At 42.1% G+C, this 25,217-nt stretch overlaps 1 protein-coding gene across 1 annotated transcript in view; it reads left to right on the forward strand.

Annotated features, from left to right (window-relative positions):
- Positions 1-14,735: 14,735 nt before the first annotated feature.
- Positions 14,736-25,217, forward strand: part of raly (RALY heterogeneous nuclear ribonucleoprotein) — a 65,977-nt gene continuing 55,495 nt past the window's right edge. The window contains exons 1-2 of the mRNA XM_062544940.1: positions 14,736-14,816; positions 18,767-18,845. The gene's annotated coding sequence lies outside the window, so the exon portion shown is untranslated. The remainder of the gene's footprint in view (positions 14,817-18,766; positions 18,846-25,217) is intronic.

Raw genomic sequence — 25,217 nt, forward strand, 5'->3', positions numbered from 1 at the left:
ACTCGGGGAGCAGTTAGGGGTTAGATGCCTTCCTCAAGGGACTGGTCAAGGATCGAACCGGCAACCCTACGGTTACAAGCCTGAAGCCCTAACCAGTAGGCCACGGCTGCACCAAGTATGGTGAGACAAAATAAAACGTGGTGCATTTCTAAGCAGGTACAAATACTGTAACATGCCTTCACTTTCATTGAGCCTATTCTTTACAATTTCATTATATGCATTATATGCCTTAAAGGCTTTGTCCCGTAAGGACATAGGTCACAAATGCTCTACAACTAAGCTGTTGATTTTAGGGACCTCCTTGGGCATATTACATATTGTACCTCTAAGATACATCTTTGGCCACATTTAGCATTTTCTCAAAAATGCACTGTAGGGTTTTTTTTTTTTTTTTTGCTTTTTTAAACATCATCCTGAATATTATGATTACTTGCCAAAATGAAAAAAACTTAACACGCTTTGCATTTCTGTATTCTTAAATTATTGTTATTACCATGTTATGGCTTCCTCTAAGAAACAGTTCCTCACACAAAAAGAACTTGAAAGTGTCAGGTGTAGCAGCACACACTTGGTGACCTTCACTCTCAGTGTAGTCTCAATGTGAACGCCCAGGCTACTTGCAGAATGAAATGAAAAAGAAAAAAAAACAAATCTGAATCACAAAACCCCTTGCCGTGGACAGTGGGCATTCATTTTTGGTAGTAGTCAAATATAAGACATACTGTATTACACTTCCAAATGATGGGAAGGAGTCGGACCCATTCAAGTCAATGACATATTCTTCAGCATTACAAGATGTACAGTATACAGTAAACCACCAAATAAAGGTTAACATGCTAGCAAGCCTTTTATCAGTGTCAGCTGTCTTGCTGCGCGTGGCTTTTGTAGGGATTTTGAATGACTTTTCAATTGCGACATTCCTAGTTTTCAGCCCAATCTCTTTCCTGCTGCTTGAAGGGAGGGGCTGCCTTCCAACTCTGACTTAATCTGGCTGCACTTAGCAAGAAATGTTAACAGCGTTTTCAACATCTCTGACTAATGTCGAAATGTTACGCATGAGTCACTCACACTCACTCAAATTGTCACAGTTGATGTCTGGATGCATTATCATCTTTGTTTTGGGAGAACTTCTGTCCTTTACATGTTTTTTTTTTTCAAACAGCACTGAGTAATTTACATGATTACGCTGTAGGTATTCAGAGAAGAGTTTTGTTTGGGATGCTGAAGGTAACAGTTGTATGACAGAAGACAAAGCACACTTATGAGAGTAAATATTCATGGCCAAATAAAGTCAGAGTGAATTATTCCTTTTTATATTCCTCAAGCCTCAAACCGACTTCATTATCTAGTCCTCTTAGCTCAAGAGCTGGGTATTTTGACATCAAAGCCAAGTTCTCAGTGAGACAGAAAAAGGAATTCTAAAATGCAGAGCAGGTCCAGAGATACATGTAGCATATAGCTCTTTGAGTCGCACACTGCACCTTACCCTTCACTCTTCATATAACAATAACAGGCAGGGAGACATAGACTTATCTCCCTTCTGAGATGATCTTTGAGAGCCTCAAGAACTCAAGAGCACTCAGGCTTTTTTTGTGTGGATTTTTTTTTTTCCATCAAAGCCAGTCACTGCATGCAAATCAGTTAAATTAAAATGCTGCCACACATGGGACTGAGTTTCAGGGTCACAGCTGTCAATATGACTCCACTGCCATCAAGGCAGGACCCGCACTCCAAACTGTGGCATTTCATCAAATATCATTGTCTTTTGGTATTCAAAAGTTCAGGCGCTGGCAGCCTGGGAGGGAATGCTCAACACATCACTGATCGAAAGCTGCTGTGTGCAACATTATTTGTTGCGTGCATCCTACAACGGGCCTTGATAAGGCCATTGAGAGTGCAGAAATGACCAAAGGACGTTGCTGTTGAGGGGATAAAATGAAAAGGAAAGTGTGTGAGAGAGAGAGTCTCAATAAAAGGGTAGCAAATCTGGGTTTTGTATCTGAACAAATTCAATACATTGACTTGAGTATAATGCGATTTCCTCATAATGTCACTGACAGACAATCCTGTCAGTGGGATCTGTTTTACTGGCTGACCATGCCGCTGGCATGTGTAACGAAAGGGTAGAGACGTGTGTGGCTTCCTCCGTGTTGGTTGCAACTTGAACTTCACATGAGTGGCACATGAGCCCCCCCCCCCCCCCCCCCCTTTGGGCCCAATATCAACTACCCACTACATGTTCCCAGAAATAAGATTTCACTTCTAGGCTAACAAGGCATTGGTGCAATTGTTTGTATGTCCTATAGGATTATGTGATTTCTTATGCATTTTGTATCCCCTTTTATACTATTTATTATGTATGTGTACTGTGATATGGACCTGTGTCTGCAATAAAGCTTTATATATACTTTATTGATCCCCAAGGGGAAATTCAAGACTCTTGTATGTGACTCTTATAACTAAAATGAAACTGCAGAATTAATGGTCAGTTGACTGTCATTCACCCAGACGATTATAACATGCACTGAGTCACTTAGAAGTTGTGTCTGAAGCTGCCCTCATTTCCAACTGAAAATGTCCACTTCAGATTCTCCCAAGGTTGACTTGGATGGAAGGAAGCAGAGAGAATGCTGATATACTGAGTGGCTCTCAAAAACTTGGAACTCTAAATGGATGACCATTTTTATTGGAAAACAAAACATTTCGTAAGCACATTGCTTAGACCACCAGTTTTTTCTTTGGATACCTGGAATAGATTTTTGTTTGCTTTTCCATTTAACTGAAATGGACATATTCAGTATATGTGATGTTTGAACATCCCATTCTCATTTTTATTGTCTGTGTGTGTGTCTGTGTGTGTGCGTGTGTGCGTGCGTGCGTGTGTGTGCGGGTGTGCATGTATGTGATTTGTCTGTGCTTGAAGATTGGCATTTTTGGCTGACTGAAAAAAAACAGCCAGTCGTGATATTTGTGCTTCTTCCAGTGATGTTTTGGAACCAAAGCACGGTTGGGGGCACTCTACAGCAAACCCTCATTACAGATAATGAGCATCACCTTCATTCAGTCAACCCTCTTTGCAACACCAGTGGCTGCAAAGCGCGCAATAATAAAAGGAGCCTTTCAAGTTGGGCAAAACATCACATTTTCAAGCTTGTCCTGATGTATAACAATACCAAGCACATGATCAGCACTGTTGATCGATCAGTTGTGCAAATATTGCCTTTGGGAATGACATGACATTTGGATACATTGTGAATCAAATCAAGCAACCAAAGCCAATTAGACCAAAACATTTCTGCTTTAAACATTCTGATTTATCCACACAAAAAAAGTAAATCAAATGTCATAGTGTATAAAAAATGCAACATTTACATATAATAATTGAAGTTTGCGGTCCATGTGTTGCCACACTAACTAGAGTATGTACCAAGGTAACAACAAGGAACTAAGTTTCTCCCATTATGCAGCAAACATATTTTTTTCAAAAATCAAAAATGTATTTGATCAATAATTAAAAATTGAGGACAACTTACTGTGTGATTTTGTTCCAAAGCAGTTAGTGGTTCTAATCAAGTAACACTAGGCTCCACCTGTTTGCAGGCCTTTCTGCTGGCTGGCCTGCCTGACCAGTCATGTGTCTGAGACCATACCTGAGTCATCTATCATTCAAGCGACGACATTAATCCTGAGGTCACACGAGCCCTCGGAGAAGGCTTTGGCGCTGGAAAGGGACCTTCTCCTCTGGGTTACATCTGGCAGTGCTGAGGCATGGCCTTTCCCCCGGCTCCCTGTTGTACCATGACATTAGCTGGGGCCTGGTCAAGGACTCCCTGAAGGACTGCATTTCTCTGAAGGGTCGGAGATGAAAGAGGCATCTGATTGAAAATGGTACCACTAGTTCTCGGTTCTCTTTGAGGAGGTGCAGAGGCTGTTATGTGTGCTGTGTGTGAATGCTGTTATCAGCTGGACTCTTTCAGTGCCCAGAAGAGAGGCACTCATCACATCTCTCTATCTATCTATCTATCTAATCATTTGTTTTTTATATTATCTATTGTATATTATTCATCAGTTCTGTCTTTTAGAATGTTTATACGTAGCCTATTATTTTGTATCAGGTATTTGACTAGAGTTAGAATTTTCTAAAGGTGATACAGAGGGAATTTTCAACCACCCAATTTCACCCCGACCGACTCTTACTGAAATGACTGTGCACACATTCCTTTTCTGAGCGCTTTGAAGTTTAGGACCGGTGGCACTCTTCTGCCAAGCCGAGAGTGAGTATATGTTTTTATAAGGAGCTGAGAGGAGGAGGTCTACCCAGATAATAGGGCCACCTAGCACCATATTCACAGCACACACATTTACAGAGAGAGAGAGTTAGTGTGTGTGTGTGTGTGTGTGTGTGCCTGTGTGCGGGTGCATTTGCATACATGCGTGTGTATCGTGTCTGAGAGAGAGAGAGAGAGAGTGGGAGAGGGAACATGTTTGCATGTGTGTGTGTGTGTGTGAGTGAGTGTGTGTGCATGTGCGCGTGTGTGTGTGTGTGTGTAGAAGAGTTGGGGGAGGGACGGTGGGGTTGGAGGCTGGCTGATCCGTAATCCTAATGATCAAACACAGAGCGGGAAATGAGACAAACACAAACTAGCAGCTAATGTTCATGTTTACGGACTCACCATCCTGCCTCCCGGGCTGCGCCGTGGTGCTGTACGTGTCCTCTGTACTGTAAGCTCTTGGCCGATCCTTTGGCCCCATCCTTTGTGTACTCTAGAGTGTCTCGAAAATGAAAATGTAATATTTATGAATTATGAATCCTTCGTAATCCCTAGAAAAATGGGAAGGTGGTAAAAACTGGAGAGGGGGTGACACAGATGAATAGGCCTAAAAAGATTACACGCACTGTAAAACACTGCTAATGGGTCGAGCTGCCATCGGGTGTTTGGCTTTACACTGCATAAAACCTGGATATTTATTAATTGTGTGAAAATTGATGCCCGGGGAAGCCCTCAAGGATGAAGAACTGAGAGAGAGAGAGAGAGAGAGAGAGAGAGAGTCAGTTACAGGTCAGTGTCTGACAGGTGCATTGGATCCTCTTAAAATGGCCACAATAACAGTAATTCAATAATAATTCAACAACAAAAATCTCGATATGTCAGGTTTGAAACAAAAAAATGATATCACCACTTTTTAATTTAGAGCAAAAGCTTCAGTGAGCTGATCATTCGATTTACAAAATCGAAGGACTTCTGATGCAATATAAGTAAACCCCACATACCACCTGTGGCCCTGTACTACAGAGATGCCTGTCATTCTTTAAATAATTTATTTCACACTGCATACCTGACTGACATCCAAACATCAAACTCCAACTTCCAGAAGTGATTGACAAACACATCCTCCCCAGAATGAAAAAAAAACCCTGCATGTTTTTTTCTCTCTCCTGTTTACTGGAGTATATGTTTCCCCACATCTCCCACACCTCCTTGGCTCCAGTACATGGTGTAAGTGACATGTTAGGCATGGGCTCTGACATTGTGTGTTAGCATGGAATCGCGCTCCAAAGGCATTTTATCGGGGTCTCTCCGGTGTCCCGGGTTGGGTTTAATTACCCTGCACAGGGAGAATGGAGTGCACGCCGCCGCCGCCGCTGCTGTTGCTGTTGCTGCTTGCTCTTCCTCATATCTCAGTCTCACACTGCCAACCCGAGAAGTGAGCAAAATGAAATCAAATATTGAACAAGGTGTTTTGTCAAATCGGTTGCTCTCTGCGGATAAGAGAATGAAACAGTATTTTCGACGCCCCCCCTCCCCCATCCTTTCCCTTGCTTTTCTTCCCTCTTTCCTTTCACAATTTCAATGACTTTTTGTGGGTTTGCTTTAGTCTTTGTTTCAATTTGTATCAGAAGCACCATCTTCCATATACAGTACGAAGGAGCACACATGCATGCAGCAAATCTTTACGTGTTCCTGTGAATATGTTGTGACTCAGTGAACACTGTTTTTATGGATTTGTGTCTATACTGTGTATATGGTATTGTACTACTATGTTATTGGTGAGATCGAAAACAAATTTCATGCCTGACATGTCAATAAAGTCTATTCAATTCAATTCAATTCAATTCAAGCATGTGCTTTGCTTCACATAAAATGTCTAAGGTTTTTACAGGCCATGCAAGAGGCAAGAAGTCATTTGACAGTTTAACTCAAAATGGAATTAAGTTAAGCAATAAAATGTGGCCATAGACCTTGGCCTTGGCCCAGCTTAGAGTGTGCTTACACCCTGAAGAATCAGACCAGGAAAAGATGGCAGGGCTGAAGCCTATATACTCTCAGGCCAGGGACCAAACTGGTGGTAGTGCTGAGGATGAAGGACAAATCGACCAGACAACACATTGAAAACAGCAAAGAATGATAAGCCTGAATAGATAAGCCTGAATATGACAGCTGTAGATAGGCTTCGGTTCCAGACAGTGAATGAATGAATGAATGAATGAATGAATGTGTTACACTTTTCAACACTTTCTACATTTCCTACAGTAAATCCCTCAAACTGATCCACAGGGCCCAAGGAGCAGTTGGGGGTTATGAGCCTTGCTCAAGGGCACTCAGACCCCCAGGCCCCGCACCCCTTTTTTCCTGCTGGTTCAGGAGATCAAAATGGCAAATCAGTTTGCTGTGTGCATACAGTATGCACCAACGCTGTGTTATATCCAAAGTCTTATTATGGGATAAAGATGCATGGAGTGACTCCAGCTCACCCCAGTTTGAGGACAGACCCCCGGAGACCAATGATGAGAAATAACATCTAAATACACCCCTAATAAACGCACACCCACTCTGACACAGTGAAGCATGTAATGGGGAAATCAGACCTGCTGCATGATGGCTTTTTACTGGTGTCCACCTGTTAGCCGTTTATTTGACACAGTGCACAGTTGGCCGACCGACGGCGAAAATGGTTATCGACCACGCCAGACGAGTGAGATTCATGCCGGAGAGCTCCCGGGAAGAGATGGATATCCCCCCAGTGTGAGGGCGAGGCAACAAAAACAGTTATCCACAGCGCCACCGATAATTCTGGACGCCAGCGAGGTCAGAGTTCCACACTAACACCTTCCGCTGGAGTCCAGCAGCCTGCTGCTAGAGAACAGGAGGAGAAGGATAAGGGGGTACACAATTGCACTGAGCTGTTTGAGAATCCGGCAATTTGCAGAGTCGATTCTTGTTGTCTGAATCTCCATCATCTGTCAACAACTTCTAGGTCTCTCTCTCTCTCGCTCTCTCTCTCTCTCTCTCTCTCTATCTATGTATCTATCTATCTCTCCGTCTCTCTCTCTCTCTCTCACACACACACACACACACAAACACACATGTGGCAATGTTTGTCAAAGAAACATAATCGCATGATTGATTGGTAGATTATTGGCAGAAGTGCGACATGGAATGAAGCACAATGTCCACAATGCCACTGGCATGTCAGTGAAGAACTCCACTGAGAGATAAGCAGTTCCATATTTATAATCACCACTCCGGTTCTTAAAAGGTGCCAGTGCTTCATTATACTGCACATATGAGCAATTGAATTAGTCGCTTCACAATACAGATGCTGTGATTGTCGCAGCACCCTGTCGTACGCACATATGTGTGTGGCATGTTGATGGATTAATGCAGTATGTGAGAATCCATCCATCACCCAACCATTAGCATGCATCCATTAAGCCTTCCTCTCTACTCTCTCTGTGACTGGAGTAAATTATGCATTGCATAACACTGAAGAGACATTTTTTCTTTTTCTTTTTCTTTTTTTTCGACAGTTCGCTTCCTTTATACTGGAAATCAACTGTACATCATCCGTTGGTCTTTTTATTCTAAAAAGCTTGGATATGGCTGGGATCTTGGGTTGCAATTTGTCGAGCATGGGCCATATAATATGTTATGCATATTGTGTATTTTAGCTTGGCGAAATTCAGAGGCCATTTCCCTTTGAATGTGATTGCTTGCCATCTGTGCTTACTAAGTGGTATTCCTGAAATTCCTGTGCTGTTGGCCCACAAAGTGCATTGCATTTCTCTCTAGATACTGAAGGGCACACGTACTAAAGCTTTTGCGCCCACTTCAGGTTTATTTGTTTCGCAACGTGCATTTAAAAAGATGGTGAGGTATGTATAAACAGGCCGCACTGAGGTGAAGACACAGACTGCCTGTTGCGGGAGCTGAGAATGTCAAATTGCGCTTTTCCGTCTCAAAGAGAGAACGTGTGTGTTCTCTCTTTCTCTCTCTCTCTCTGTGGGGGTATCTGTGTGTGTGTGTGTGTGTGTGTGTGTGTGATCTGATATCTGTGATCTGTGTGCGTGTGCATGTGTGTGTATGTCTGCGTGTGTGTGAGTGTGTGCCTGCGTGTGGGTGTGTGTGTGTGTGTGTGTGTGTGTGTGATCTGATATTGGAGTGACAGTGACGGCAGAGAACATACTGTAGTGAACATACACATAGAGACACATAAAACACACACACAAGCAGACACATACACACACAAACACTCATAGAGAAGCACTCATACGCAAAAGCAAGCGCACACATGCACACACTCATTTACATACATAAAAGTTGCAGGATGGAGTAGGCGATGGAAAAGTGCAAAATCTCATGGCACACCACCATGATATTAAGCATATAACATCCATAACGTAAGTCATGCTGTTTATTGCCACTGGCCACCAAAAAAACAAACAAAAAAAACAGGAAGTGAGAGGGGAGAGAGATGGGTTTGAATCAGGAAATGACCATTGTTTCCATGGGCAGTTGGACCCGAAGATTAATTGGTTGTACACAAGTGCAACAGTCCTTGACCAATAAATGGTACTATGAAAGACGTATGAATGTGCAAAGTGTTATATCGACTAAATGAATGTGGTGCGTTTGGCTTCTGATGTCCAATTACTTTGACATCAGCACCAAACCCTTTTCTGTCGCCAACAATTTACAACTATTTGTCGGCGCCACTTTCACAAATTTATTGTTTGTCAAAGATTGGGATGACATTCACTGTGCTGCCAGTGTGCAAGGGGCAAACAATATAATGTGCCAGTGCTGCCATTCTGGCAATGGAGTGTGGCTTCCAACAGTTCCCAAGGCAGAGAGTTATCTGAAGACTGAAACCCCCAAAAAACTGCAGCAGCATGGTAGTCGACAGACTTACTGTAACTAATATATGAAGAGGAGTTTGGCCATGAAAAGTTGAAAGAGCCAAAGTGATATTAACAGCTACATCTTATACAGTACCTTACCAGTACTGTACATATCTTTGCCCACCAGTAAAGGGGAAGATGGCACTGTAATCCAGTCTCTCCATTACTCTGTGTGTGTGTGTGTGTGTGTGTGTGTGAGTGCGTGCGTGCGTGCGTACGTGTCCACCTGCATAACTTAACTTCAAAAGTACTGGGCTGATGTAATTCACATTTTTATGCAAGACGGAGGGTCACTATCTCCTGGTCCAACTTTATAATCATCTGGATTTGACTCTGAATGCAGATGCTGTAGTTTGGTTTCCCTTTGGTTAATATTGAGTGACGGGTGAGGACCAGCAATCGCCTAACGCCCAAGTTGTCTCAAGCACACCACTGCATTACACACAAGCAGAATGGACAGCTATATTTGAGAAAAGAAGATGTATGGATTGGAATTGTGGACTACAATTTAACAGCACAAACTGAATAATTGTTGGGAAATCTGTTGAATTTGTACCTGCATCTCTGTTTCTCTCTCGACCACGCTGCTCTATGCCTAGAAGCATGCTGCTGGTATTTTCACTGGAAAACAATGTGACCTTGCCCGTTATATGATAAAGAAGCATGATTTTAGTTCAATTGCCTATTCTCGTATCTTCATTTTTTTCCCCCTCAAAACTTCCTCTATGAAAGAAGAGAATCAGGCAATAAAATCAGAAAGAATTGGCCTTTCGATTACCTGCTTAATTGTCACTAAATCTGTTCTGTACTAAATTGTGTCCTATGTTCTGTGCTAATTCAGTACTGATAGGGAAACGGAGCTACATGTACTGTAGGTCAGGCTTGGGTGTTGGTGTGAATTACTTTAATCTACATTTGTCACCGTTATTCCAAAACTGAGCTTAAGCGACCGAATGTAGCCACATTTTACAGGTTATATAAAATACTGGCATCTTATATCTGTGTGATGAAAGGATAATTTTGTAGTCTCATTTACCTGTATGCCTATATTATATCAGTGCTATGCTGTCAACACGTCCAGGAACTGTACTTACTTTACTGACATGCCTAAACTGCGACTCCATCCAATTTCAAACAATTATTTCTTCCATTTCATTGTATGTTTCAGTATTCCAGGAACAGACATATATGCACGCAGGCTTCAATTCATATTACTGAGAAGCCAAGACACTAATTTAAATCTAGTGAACGGCAAATATGGACAAATAAAGATCGACTGCGCACACACATCATCTCCCCTCCTACCTCCCTGCTGATGAAATGTAGATAGCCTGGATAGACCTCACCTCAACATTTATTGATGCCCTCACACATCACTGCAATTCCACGTTTCTGGGACCCCCTGCGCACTGTCTAATATGCGCTGGTGGGCTGTGAATTATTTTCTTGGTGGAAAGCAACAGCTTTAAATCAGTGGAATGGCTGGAGATGCATCATCTCCTAGCCTTCTCTCCCCAGCACCTAGGCGACGTTGAGGAAAAGCCTTGCGTAGCCTGTAAGTCTGACCACAAGAACACATCAATATATTATTGAATACATCATTAACCGAGAGTTCACCTCCATCGTGCGCTCCCTCTAAATGTGCTCTCGTAATTATGGTTGTGTGGGAGTGGGCTTTTTAGCGGTAAGGTTTTTACTCATGCGCTATTTTCATACTCACTTCTGTTTCCCCCCCACTCAACTCTGCATTAGCCACTGCTCCTTCCTGGGGCTTGCTTCAGACCCAAATATGAGAGTTCAGTTGTAAGACAAGGCCAAACATCTGCCAAGTCCTTAACTGCTAACTCTCGAGAGACTCAAACTGTCTTGCAGCATTCATGAATATAATTTTTGCCTGGCAGTCTGTATGCAGTGCCACCTGACTGTGGCTAGCTCCTTATTTATTTTATCCTCCGATCCCTTAGGCTTTTCCTTTTAGGGGAAACAGAGCCTGAAGGACAATGCGACCACTCTAGATAGAGTGGCTCCTCCATTGGCAGAGTGCTAATGTAAAGGCTAACACAGAGACGGCAGTCTCTTATCCATCTCACAGCACTGACCCCACACACCAAACCATTAAAATGCTAATACTGTGTGAGTTGCCCCATTATTAATACAGCCAAGGTACCATGATTTATTTACTATTGAGGTGGGATAGCGCTAGAGTTGGAGCAGGGTTTTATGGGAGTGGAGACCGTAGAGAGCACTGTCAATTAAGTGGGATGAATGTCCAGCCCAGCAAATGGTTTGTGGCAAACTTCTGATACCGACCGTCTTTAGCACTTACAAACCAGGAAGTCTCTCCTATCTACTAGATACATGATTATTTACTAGATTTACTTTTAAAAATATGTGCTTGACTTGCTAAGAGAGTGCCGAGCACTGTGACAAGTATTACTTATGCTTTTTTTCTTCAATATCACTAAAAGATGAACAGACTAATGCAACCTGGCAGTGGACTATCCTGCCTCTCAAATCAGATTATATGACCAATACCCTAAAATTATTAATGTGTTTACATTTTTCAACAGAGCTCAATAAAGCATAACAATCATAGAGCATCTGAATGTTTTGGTTTAAAAAGTGGCTACTACAAAAGTAGGTTCTGCACCACTTCAACATGCAAAGTTGATAATGCACTGGAGGTACAGCAGCGCCTGACAGGTGACTAATACTCCCATGCAAAGTCATTTAATACAAGGCAAAATGCCTTTCACCCAAACTGCCGGTATTTATGGCACTGGCCTTCAGGTAGAGTGTTGGGCTCGTATCACGCAAATTGCCTGTGTATCTATAGCAACTCTGATTTATGGCTTCTGAAACACAGAAGGGAACAAAATTATACTGATGGTAATGATAGGTGATCCGTGCTGATCCACAAAGGCAGCGACACAGCAAGCCATCAAATGGGGATTTTTGACAATAGCCATTTTCTTTTTGAAAGCTTTCGCTGAGTGACTTGGTTGAATGTTGAAAAGCTCTGTCTCTTATTTTGGAGATTGCTGATGTTTGACTACAAGCATTTACTTTCAGCAATGTGCTCTGTTTACACAAATTTCCACTCCTCATGCAATTACCGATTTTTTGTGTGGAAAATAACAAGGTTTATTCTGAAGTCCTTTTGTTTTTTTTTGAGCCATGGGGATAGACAGTCTCTTCTCAGTGTACCCTCCCTTGTAGACTAATATCTGATCAGTACCAGCTTTAAGACCATGTTAAGGAATTATTAGGACAGCCTTTATGGTATCATGTAAATAATGAGGAAAAAGGTACACAACAGTACATGGCTACTTAGAATTCACATCTGTTGTGTAGTATTGGACACTTAAAGGCACAGTCTGTGAGTCATTTCTGTCAAATTCAGTGAATTGTTCCTCACAGTCCCCTGTTAATTTCCCATTCAGTATGTGTGGTCAGAAAATGTTTGTCCACAGATTTGGCACTGTAAATGGGGAATGGCAAATAGTGGCTTGGACCAAACCATAAACAGTCCAAGCCAATCAACTGTTGTGCTTCAGGAGCACAGAAGGGATGTAATTTGATTGAATGTTGTGCACAAATGTCAAAGATCTTTCACAAAACCAAAAACCAGAATCAGAGACTTTAACCTTCCTGTGGATGTGATTAGATTCCCCTCGTTAAACTATACCAGTGTTAATTTCAGGGTTACAGTCTGAACAACATCATACTGGCCTTCCCCTCTGAATTCTCTCTGTCACTCTTAATGGGATGTCTTTTTCAGGATGATCTACGGCTAACCGGATTCCACTCATCAAGGCATTGCTGGGAGATACGGAGAAGCCCAGGGGACAATGCCAAGCTGCAGAGCTGGCACAGCTTCCACACCAACAGATGTATGAATTCTTATGTGCGTTACTGACGCTTGAGCTCCCTGACACAGTCACATGCAGACTTCCTGTCTGTTTGTTTCCTCTTCTATCTGCTCTTCCCAGTCTGTGCCTTGGTCTCATGTACTGTACATCCACAGTGTGCAAATTAATAGAAATAACTAATAAGTAACTACTAATAACTAATTATATATATAATAAAAAAAAATATACTTAACACTTTAACGTCACAATAAAGCAGCATATAGTAATACATAATATGACCTCTATTATGTTTCATGTTTCAATTAATTTGCACAGGGCTATTAACCTTAACCAATGTCTTCCTTTTGGTCTCTCTGTCATGCTCTTTGTCATATTCATTCTTTAACTCCCTTCCAAAGACACATACACCCCCCCCCACACACACACACACACCCATACACACACACACACACACACACACACACACACACACACGTCTCTCTCTCTCTCTCTCTCTCTCTCTTGCTATGTCTCTTGTCTGACTCCAAAGGATTCTTCAGAATAAAAGTGCCCAAGGAACAAGCACATTCAGCCAGTCAGGCATAGCGTGCCTTTCATATTCTGTAATAGACTCAGTACACGTAAGAGGCTGATGCCTTCATCCTATATTCATCTGACACCATCACCGGCCATGTGGCTTAGTGCATGTTAGTACATCATGCTTGACTTGAAGAGACAACAAGTAAGCCCTTCCTACTACAGTAGCCTACATGTCTGGGATGCAAAAACAGTGTGTCCTTCCATGCTATACAATGCATGCCCAACCAAAAACACTCTTTTACTCTGAAACTAACGCACTACAAACAGTTATACTTCCTAGTTGTTAGGGTGTCATAGTATACGTTCTGTTATAAGAAGCCAGTGACTGTAATGTCGTGGTGGTCAAACTGTGATGGTGAGCTCAGGTAGGCTACATAATTAGGTTCCAGTTAGGAGACAGGGGATAGGCCTATTGTAGGGTCAATAACACTGAAATATTAATGAAGGATGTCAAACGGAAAACAAGAGAGTTTAAATACTGCTACTACAGTATAAATACAGCTACGTACATTATGACATCGTTTTCGACTCTTCTGATACCAATAATCTCTCATCAAATATAAACAGGCTAGTCTTAGGCTAGGCTACTTCAAATCCTGATTGACAATTCTGACTGGACTGGGTCATGAGGTTAATCATTACCAGGCTGTCAGAGAATAACTGTCATAACATTGTCCAGCCATGTGTCTGCATTTTGAGCTATAGCTTTACAAATAGGCTAGAATCTTGTGCTGTTCATGTGCAAACACAAATGTTGCTAGCCTAGTGATTCTAAATTATTTTTTAGTAGGCTATAGGTGATTTCAAACCCTCTAGGTGACATTGTTGAAGAGAATGAAAAGGCAATGTTTTGGCATGATGGCGTTTAGGAGTGAAGAGAGACTTTTAGGTTACATTGTTATAAGCCTACAACTATACGATTAAAAGTTGGAATCTGAATTGAAAAGGGTAAGTTATAAGGTCTTAATACTAACCATACATTCTCAGCATTTAATCAAACCGTTGATTCCAGGTCCAGTCCTCCCCCTTTTGGATGTAATGGTTTGCTCCAGCCCGATAGTACTTGAGTACAGGGCAGGGATATGCCTGTTCATGCGCCGCAGTTTCCGCCGTCTCTTGCGTTCTCCTTCTGTCGCTCTCTTGTTGCTCTTTCAACATTTTTAATCTCTCTCAGATTTTCCCTGGTGAGTAACTTTCCAACCTCTTAATCTTTTCTTCTTTGTATTTTTCTTCTTCTTTTTGTTTATGCCTCCCTCTTTTCTTTTCCCTTTTTCTGCATTTACGTGCCTCACTTCTAACACCGATTTTTAATACGTTTTCACAATGACAAATGCTTGATAAGATGTCGCTTCATGAAGATTTTGGTGTGAATATTTTATTCTAGGATTAATGTCAAATGCAAATACACAGCTGAAACACCCATAACCGAAACACACAAACACATAGCCTACCGCCAGGATTCACAACGCTCGCGCGCCTGCAGACAAGCGCATAGCAATGCGGTTGATAGAAGACTGCGTTTCCAGTCAGAGCCAGTATTTTTAAGATAACTTAAAACCATAGCGGTATGAGACAGCCACGCCATGAGATACCTTTTCAAATATCGCAACTGCTATCCACTGTTTTTTTTCTCTTTTGGTTTCTCTTTGGTTTTTCGGCATTTGTGGTATTTTGTTAAACGAAAACATTGGAGCTCCATGAATGGTACCCGACTTGTTAACTCATTTTGTTATGTTTGTCCGTTCTTCTTTTTCTTTTTCTTCTGAACAAATGCCATACGCTGAAACTTACAGAGCGGAATTTTGCGCATTGAATGGAAAATGCGTTCTCTGCGGGACTGCCGGTCTTTCTGGTTGCGCTTTGGACATTTCTTCTCATACGGCAGAAAACACTTTACTTTTCCTCCGTTGAGAGATTTCAGAGCTTTGCGCGCATGTCAAGGGCTTCGACCTGATGCCATTAGCCACCCACCTATATGTAACGAGCGCTTCACAACAAACACGTCTTTGCCATCTTGTGTTGTTGAAAAGATATGATGTTGATTAGATTTAACTCAAGTCGTCGGATCTTTACTTGACATGACAACCCGAAGCATAACTTATGTAGACTACCCAGAGAATAATCATATCTTTATGTGAAATTCATTTATTGTCTTTTCCTAACCAGATGCTGAAAGGAAATAGTATTTGCTCATTTCCCTTTCACTTAAAGTAAATTCATATTATGTCCATTGTGTTCCTAATCTGCAAGATTGTTTCCTTTCTTGGAAATGTAATTTAGTCTGATGAAATAATTTGGACATTCTAGCTTCATTGTTTATTTGTTTGCTCATCTGCTCAAAACTTTTATTGATTGTATCCTCTGTTGACCACATAATGTGTTGTTTCACTGCTAAATAAAATTGGCATATGTATGTAGTGGTGTTGGGATCATGATTATGCATACATCAAGTTATCTATTCTAACAATGTTTGAAATGCTTGAATTTGAGAACATTTATTTGAGTATGTCGCTTTGCAGGCAACTTGGTATATTGCATGCCAGCATGCCCTGGATAAGGTGCCTAACTGGAAGAGGCTTGGTTAGAGCTTTTACATAAATTGAGCCCGACAGGATCACAGAAATACCATATACTGAAATCTCCCTGTAGTCATCTTGTCAGTGTGGTTTAATGGGGATTTGTATGAGCTACAGTCTGTGATATTAAAATTCCCTTGGTGAAGACTGATAAACCACAGAGAAGTTATTTTAGGCCTATTAATTCAGGATTTGAGTTGTAACAGGAAATGCTATGTGTTGTGTGTGTGCTCCACTTGGTCTGTTCTTAATGGATGACTGTCTGGCCTGGTGCATGACTGTTGGTTGGATGATACACTTAAAAAATAATATCCTCATTATCACGTCAGATATTGTATTATGAATAATTGCCATGAGAAACGTTGGATCTGAGGCAGTGGTGGAGGCTGCTGTAGGTGTGCTATACTGTCTGATAGCAAGGATGTCTGGTTGTAGCCGTCTCCTCCATCTTTCATCAAAACATCATGTGTTATTTCCCCATAAAGATCACGCACACAAACCTTCCCTGTTGAGCTATCGCTGAAAGATTCATCAGGTCATAAAGAATTGATGTTGGACTGAACACTGCCTCGTCAACTGTAACACTAGAGATACCAGGAGGTGATAATTGCACATCTGTGGTTTGTGTGTATTCAGATACTGTGGGAAACGCTGTTGAGTCCATGAAGCCTGTCTCTCGTGTAACGTTTAGTTTCATCTCGACTGCTGTTTTTGCTCTAGTCATTGCTTTCCCATAAACTGACAAAGGATTGCTATTTTGCAGATTGATTGTATTAACATCCATAGTAGTTGATGTTGTCTGATATGTGTTTTGTACTGTCCACCGGTGTGCTTTAGAGGCTGTCTCTGTCAAGGTGCATGACAAGATTATTTGCGTTCCAACCCCAGCCTGTCTGTGTTCTCCATGCTGTTTTCAGCTGTCCGTGTCATTGTGTCAGGCATTAGCTCTTCAAGGACAAATGTCAATACTGACCACACACATAGACCTGAAAAGCAGACTTACAAGAAAGCATCTTCTTACTATTTTGCAGAGGTGAGAAGGAGTCACTTACATTCTATACAGCTAACAGCTCTTTCAGGCATGCCTGTTTCAGTATTATGGTTGTATATGACAGGCAGATGTGTTATTGCAATTGGGTGGGCATAGTCATTTTTGAGACTGTATTGCACAGACTTCTTATTCATGGTCAAAGACAGCGTAGGCAAGTTATTGAAAGCTGGATGTCACAATTGAGATGGAATCATGTTGTATCATACAGTGATGCATGAATCACACAATCTCAGTGGGTTTTGGTCATCCTGAGTGTAGAGGCTTTACTTTAAAAAGTGGAAATGTTACAATGCTACATACTTGGTGATATGATATTAGGCTCGCACTCTCTTTTCAGTCTTTTTCTCTCCCTCACACACTTCTTCCATCCCTCTCCTGAATCTCTGCTGGGAGTGTAGCGTCTATATCTCTTTCTTTCTCTGTGATTGCTCTCTTTCTTCTTCTCTCTCTCTCTCTCTCTCTTGCTCTCTCTCACACACACATCCCCCCATCCCTCACCTGAAGCTCTGCTGGGCGTGGTATGTAGTGTGGTGGTGGTCCATGCAGGGGTGTATGTCTCATTTGACACTCAGTCATGCCAATGCTCTCAGCAAGCAGGCACTTTGACATAACATGGTGTAGCTGGAGCTCAACTTTCATGTTCATCACGTCTTAATCCAGCTCCTGAAATTACCCAAGATTCACCCCTGCAATGGCCCTGGGGCTTTTCCATTAGCAGCTAGTGAAAGTGAACGAATTACTCTCTAAGGTCCTACTCTAAGTGAGAAAAAAATATTCATCACTAGAACAAACCCTGAGACCAAATTGGAATAAAAAGTTGAACGATCCACAATATGAACTTTGCAGTCTGCTTGAGTAAGATGTTGTGGGTGGACTGCACAAATAACATCCTTGTACAAGGTAGTGCACCTATAGTCTGCAGAAGCTCCTTTTTGTGTCCATGTCGTGATGAAAGTGATCAAGGTTGGTCTTTTCAAACATGTTTCGTTTTGTCATATTTGATTCTTCTCATCCTGGCACATTCAACATTCTCTAGCTAATATCTACTTTGCAGGAGTACTGTTGTGTGCCAGTCACCGAGACTGCTAGAGAGACTCCTTTCTCATTGGTCAACACTGCATGGCATTGCCCAAGGCTAGCTTAATCCTCATTGCCAGTGCAGTGCTGTATAGTGCCTCTTGTGCCTGTAACACTGGTTGATCCTCACCAGAATGCCTGCCGCTCACAGGTACAGTATGCCCAGATTCTGTTGAAGCTGCTCTGGCTTTCAAGATAGAATTGTTAGCCATTAGCATTCCTCGCTGTTTCACTCGGTCCTTAGGAGTGCATCCTTTCCAGTAACGTTGTGTACCTGGTGACGTTGCCACTGATGAAGTCTGACCTGTGACTGTCCAGTTAGGGTAGTTAGGACCTGCTGTGTGCTGTGTCCAGTGATCCCCTGCTAATGGAGCTGGACTGATGGTAAGATCATGTCACATGTAGTTATTCACCTTCTTTTAAATTGCAGGACCCCTTGTACTCCTCAGGCTGTGAGCACTGGGACCAAGCTCCAATTAACCCAAATCACCGCTGGTCAGAGTAGACAGGTACGTGTAGCTCCGTTTGCCGCCCAGAGCACTGAACACCATCCACAAACTAGACGCCACCCGGAAAAAAAAAGAGCTCCATTTTTTTTCTCTGTCTTCTCTTCTCTTCTCTTCTCTTCTCTGTCTTCCCTTCTGACTCTCTCTAGCTCTCCCACTAACCCTCTGGCCAGGGCCTTGTCATTTCTTCCATTCAGTCAAAAGTTGACAGATCTGACAGTGACAACCAGCCAGCCAATCTGTTTGCCATAGTTGGCATGCATGGCTGGCACCAGTGTTGCCTGTGTTATGCTTCCCCACTGACATGAATATGAAGGGACCTGCGTGTAGAGCACTGTCTAGGGATGAGCCAGATAAACAAGACATTTTAATGGAAAATAGGAGTTTTAGTTCAGTTTATAATATATGTATAAAGAAATGGTCCACCCTTCAAATGAATACATACAGATAACATTAAGCAGCCAGACATGCTATGTTTGTTTCAGCCCTGGCCGATAAGGGACGAGACCACCATAAAGTGCTCTTTATGAGACTGAAATAACAAATGTTTACATCTAACCAGCTAAATGTCACTTACAATCACATTCATTCATTGACACATTGTTGTATTTTTTTTGGAAATTTCCTAAACAGTGTAGGACAACATGGTGTTCTGTGGCCAAAAAGAAGAATGAATAGCATTTTCAGTTGACACATATAAGCTACCTTGCCCAGTGATAAATTGGGTTTTTCACACACGTGGTGGGCCGCTGTATAGCATCGGAAGTCATACAGTACATGCACACATGAAGAAATCTTGTTAACTTGATGGTTTCTACACCTCCTCTTATTGTCCTAAGTCAGTGCACCCTCTGTGTAATCATACGGCATATATACAGATATGTGTATATTTATTTATACTATATGGAATATAAATATTCCATTGTCTCCCTCAGATAAGGGTCCATCTTTACTTGTCCAAGTGAATTACCTTCAAAAGCAATGTTTATATCAACCCTCTGTACCATTACTCCCAGGACTTCCCTGTCCATACAGTGCATAGGATTATTTGCTAGCCTTAGGCACCCTCGGCCGATATGTCATTAGATGGTGTTCATTCTGAATTTGCATGTTAGCTGCTTAAGTAGGGTTTTGGTTTTCATTAAAGAACCCGGAGACCTGCGCCCTAATCCCTCCTAATTTGAACCCAGTTCACAGCTCTGCCTCGTAACGCTCCTCTCTGGCTCAGTGCGGCTGTATAGTTGAATATTAAATATTTATCGCTCGCTTTAATCTCCCCGGGTGCATGGACTCAATCGACGGATGGAATGCCAGATCTTAAAAATCAGCACAAAAAAAACCACAAACTCAAACATTCAGAGAACTGCCATCAGGAAAGCAGAAAAGGCTGGAGAGGTTCTTGTTGCTCCCCAGACGTCTTCAAAGAGCTGTGTTTTTCTAGGGAATATCAGCAAAAGCTCCTGTTAAACTGTGATATTTGTATTTTTTTTCTGGCAGTAAGGTATCACAGAAGATGAAATAATGACACGCTCTTGTTTCTGAGTTGGAGAAAGGCACTGGCACTGATTTGTGTATTCACTGGCTCTAATCACTGCTAAGAGAGTAGGCCATGTGAATTATAGATGCACCTCTGTGAAATTTTTATGAAAATGTTATTCATGCATTCAAATATGTCAAACATCCTAGATACATAAGGCAAGGGGCTATTCACCGAATTCCCACAACCAAGAGAGGCAAGGACCAAAATAATTGCTCTTTGCATGCAAGTTGACAGTATTCTAGTTTACCCAGCCAAAAAAAGAAATAAAAAACTCTGAAGGATTGCCAATGACAGAACCGTCACGATAATTCTGGAAATGAATTGATATTTATTAAATGTCCTCGTAATCATTAGAGCCGTGAAGTGGTCTTCAGTGTCTTTCTCAGACATTGATTCCTGTATGCTGAAGGAGTTTCGTTGACAGTATGTTTTAGATAAAGCCTCATGGAACGCTGCCCCCCCACCCCATGTCTCCATGTGTTATTGTCTCCCATGCCTAATTTGAAAGAGGAAGCAAAATTAAGAAGGCATCTCTCTGTCAGTCCACTACAGTCTCTTCATTGAGGGTTATCAGTAGTGACATCCAACCCTGTGCAGTTGAACGTAAACAGATTATTACGTGCTGAATACTGTCAATTAGTATTAAATATTTTCTCCAGATAAATCTGGTCATATCTTGCATACCTTCACTTTCTGATATGCTTTGAAGATACCTATAGTAATTCTTTGTACACAAAGTGTAAATTGATTCCTTGTACAACTCAATTCATTATCTATTTGCACTGCCGTAGATCTCTCTCTCTCTCTCTCTCTCTCTATCTCTTTCTCTGCACTTGCAAAGGTCACAGTTGGGTTTTTGGTGGATGGGGTAGATTCATACAAAAAGCTTTTTTTGTCTCCTAATTTGCCTAGAGGTATAGTATTCTCCATCCACAAGATGCTGATGTTATGTGACCTTTGGTGTGAGTTATAGTTTAATTTCATGACTTGGCTTCTGCACAGAGGCACTCCATGAAAGAGGCCCAGTAACAAATTATTTTGCAATCAAATATTAATATGCTGCTGTCTTCAGGGACTGGAGGGGCACTCTGCAATGTATTATAAAGAAAACAATTTCCTTGGCAATCTGCTATGTTACGGTAAAAAAAAGTTTATTAGTTCATTGGAGGGTATTTTTTTTGTCCGTGGGTATGAACCCCTTGGTTTTATATCCTTAGCTTTGAAAATAGCCACTTTTAGAGACCCAAGGCTTGTGCCAAGCAGTGAGAGTGCTTCTTGCGTTCCCTGGAGAGGCCTGAGCTAGATGTTATTCTCCTTAAAATAACAGTACTTAGCTATGAATAAAGGCAATCTGAAAATGGCTGCAAGGCTTCTTTTTTTGGCATTACCTCTCATTCACATGGTGATACATGTGGTATTTACATTCGCAGATCTGGTGTGAATGTGTGCTCACATCTAAAATAAATCTTCTTGTTTACTCTGCGAAATCTGAGAATTGATCGTATAGGGTTAGGGACGGGATAATAGGAACTTGGGGTTGTGGGGGGGTGCTGGTGGTGGTTGTGATTGGATTTCATTACAGTGAGATGCAGTGCCGCCTGGATGTCGCATTTGAAGGTCTGTTCTATTTTTAAGCTGCGATATGAATGTGATCTTCAAAGATGCAGCTGATTAAGTTGTAATTAGGTTGCTATTAAGAATTGAACTCGGTCACTCCCTTATCCAACCTCGCTCAGAGGACGCAGGGAACACACTGTTCATCTGCCGCTTGTACTTGTATAGTAGAAAACTTCTTGATGGAGTTGAGGCCTACGCCTGCTTTACTGTAAGGAGACACTCAAAGACAGTGTCTCCGTAGTGTGTGTGTGTGTGTGTGTGTGTGTGTGTGTGTGTGTGTGTTTGAAACACCAGTAGCCATGACGTGTGTGAGCTTATTTATGCATGTGTGTTTGTGTATGTTTGGTTTGTTTGTCTTCCTCTGTGCATAAATTCATAATAGATTTTTTAGAGCTGTGGTAGATAATGCTGTTTGTTTGTGTGTGTGTGTGTGTGTGTGTGTGTGTTGCATACGCACGTGTGAGTTTGCGTGTGTGTACCGTATGTGTGTGCGTGCATGTGTGTGTGTGTGTGTGCATGTGTGTAAGGGGCTGCGTTCTCCTCTGTGTTTTTACTCATGGTTTACTCGTGAGTCCTTCCTAATGGGACTGAGGCGAGCTGGCAGGCCGGCGGGCTGGCAGGCAGGCCGGCTGACTGTGTGATAAGTAGGGCTTGCATGCGTGTCAGGTTGCATAGCTGGCTCAGGCGTGGCTGCTGGCGGCCCCGCTGGGGGAGTTCTGTGCCACATTAATGATGGCCACCGTGCTGCTGGTACAGTGTCACTTCCCATAAGGGCTCAGACACCACGTGCCACACACTTCCCCACACGCACACGCACACACACACACACACACACACACACACACACACACACGCACACACACACACACGCACGGCCTCTGCTGCTGCTGCGACTCCCTCCACAGCATGACCCAGCCTGGACCTACACAAACACACAGTAGCACGCGTACACACACACACACACCCATACATACACACAGAGTAACACACAGTGGTGGCCTCAGTTGCTGTCAGTCATGGAGAGCTACCCATCTGGTTAGTGGCTGTTGTGTTTATAATATCTGTTGGCTTTGTTTCAATTATTGAACCCATGGAAGTAAAAATATATTAATTAGAATGTGATACACGTTCACCGTTACGCAGTCTTATGGTACATCCCCAAATGCCGTGCTACCTTCTGTACTGGAGTTCGTTTCTAGAAAAGCTACCTTAGTCGTTCCTGTACCACTGTGGTAGGACACAACTTTCGCTCAAACAATGACTAACTCACAACAGTTCAAGCATCATTATTCAGAGTCAAAAATAGCAAGTTCTGTTCAACTAATGTGTCCTACACATTTGCTGGAGTATCTCTAAAGCTACGTCATACATAGTAATTGTTGAGATCGAACAACTAGCTTATTATGAATGTAAGAAAATGTTTCTGTCGTGTTCAGTATTTTCTTAATTACAGCCTCAGCCATGCGCAGGTGTGAATGTTGCAAACACAGTTGTGTCTAACCACCGTCGCAATCGCTGCTGTTACACGTCACAACGGAAGTTCGCCAACGCTTTCTAGAAACAAACCCCTGAGCAGGATTACGATTGCAACGGCATAACATTAGAAGGGGAAAACAAAACAAACAAAAAACGTAGATAGATATATAACTTACCAGATTTATTTCAGCAAGTTTTCTAATCCCTTTGTAAATCCTACATTCTGCTTAGCTGACATTTTGTTTCTGGACTTGTTTATTTAATCTCCGTGCCCTTTATCATTGCCTTATACTGGAGTGACAGGGAAGGATCCCTGTCTTGTCTCAATTAAAGGAAAATCAATCTTCTTTTAACGGCTACCGTTGGCCGAGCAGCACCCCATCATGCAGTGGAGTGGCCCATTGTGTCATTTTGTCTGAACCGATTTGATAAAGAAAGGAGTATTACATGCTTTTCCTGAGGATCAAACGAAAGCCTATTATTGGCGCTCCCAGGATCAGCAGCCCCAGCTGAGCGAAGGCTATACAGCAGCCCCCATCACTGGCTCTCGTGGTCTGCTTTGGCCCAGTTTGGCACCGGCTCACTCAGCCACACAGAGTATCCTCCAGCTCTCAAGCGTATCCGCAGCGTGCGCGTGGAGGGACAAAATTAAGCATGACTGATCCTCGAGTCATTTACAGTGCGTTTATGCTTTACGCCGTGGCAGTCAAATCCTTAACTCGCTGTACTGTACAAAAGCATGGAGATGTTCCAGGTTTTTTTTTTTTTTTTTTTTTTCTAAAGAGGGGGTGGGAGGAGGAGAGGTGTGTTGTCATTGGAAGAATTTCAAAACTCTCTGCCAGTGTTTGTGGTTTTGGCTTTAAAAGTGGCTTTGGTTTGCGGTCTGTGTGATTCTTTATAAGAGGTGCATAATTACATCCAGATAAAAAGTTCAGTTCATGGTTTTGGGATTCTGGTCTGGTCCATTTTTCTGCACATTGGTTCCATTGATTCATGGAATATTGCCACTCACATTATGGGTTTGTCGATTGGCTCAGGGAAAATCTTTATTTGAACCATAAGCCATGATAGCCATGTGTACCATCAATATTTATAGACTGATGTCTGGTCCTATACGTATATATAGGCCTATACATCGCTCAGGAAAAAAAATAAGAGACCACTGCAAATTGTAATATGACCGTCAACTTTGAATGTCACTCAGCAACCATAGGTATGACATCAGAAAAATGTGCAGTGGTTTCTTAATTTTTTCCAGAGTTGTATATATATTTAAAAAAAACTAAGGAACCTGGAAAGGAAAATTGTCCCAATCATTCATGAGTGGAACACTAAATAAGCAGTTATGTGCTGTTAAAAATATTTGTAGTAAAATGAGTGCTAAAATAATTGCAAAAAAGTATGCTATTTAAAACCACTGACACTGCAGATTCTATAGAAAAGCATTAGCATTACTTGTCAACCATTGTTTGGATGAGGTTTCACACCCATTTAGCCCTGCACAACCTTAGTTCAGACTAGTTAATGGCGCTGTATATGCACAACCTTAGTTCAGACTGGTTAATGGCGCTGTACTGTATATGAGGCTGAGCTTATTGACACCTCACCAGCTCCCCAGCTGCATGGACAACTTCAGTCAGAGTCAGACAAAGTCTGTATTGATCGCTCTGACACCACTTCACTGTATTTGCAAGCTGTCTCTCGCTGCAGTAAGATATAAGAAAACATAACCGCTCAACCTC

The sequence above is a fragment of the Sardina pilchardus genome, chromosome 9 (genome assembly GCF_963854185.1).
Source record: "Sardina pilchardus chromosome 9, fSarPil1.1, whole genome shotgun sequence".
NCBI classification, from domain to species: Eukaryota; Metazoa; Chordata; class Actinopteri; order Clupeiformes; family Clupeidae; genus Sardina; species Sardina pilchardus.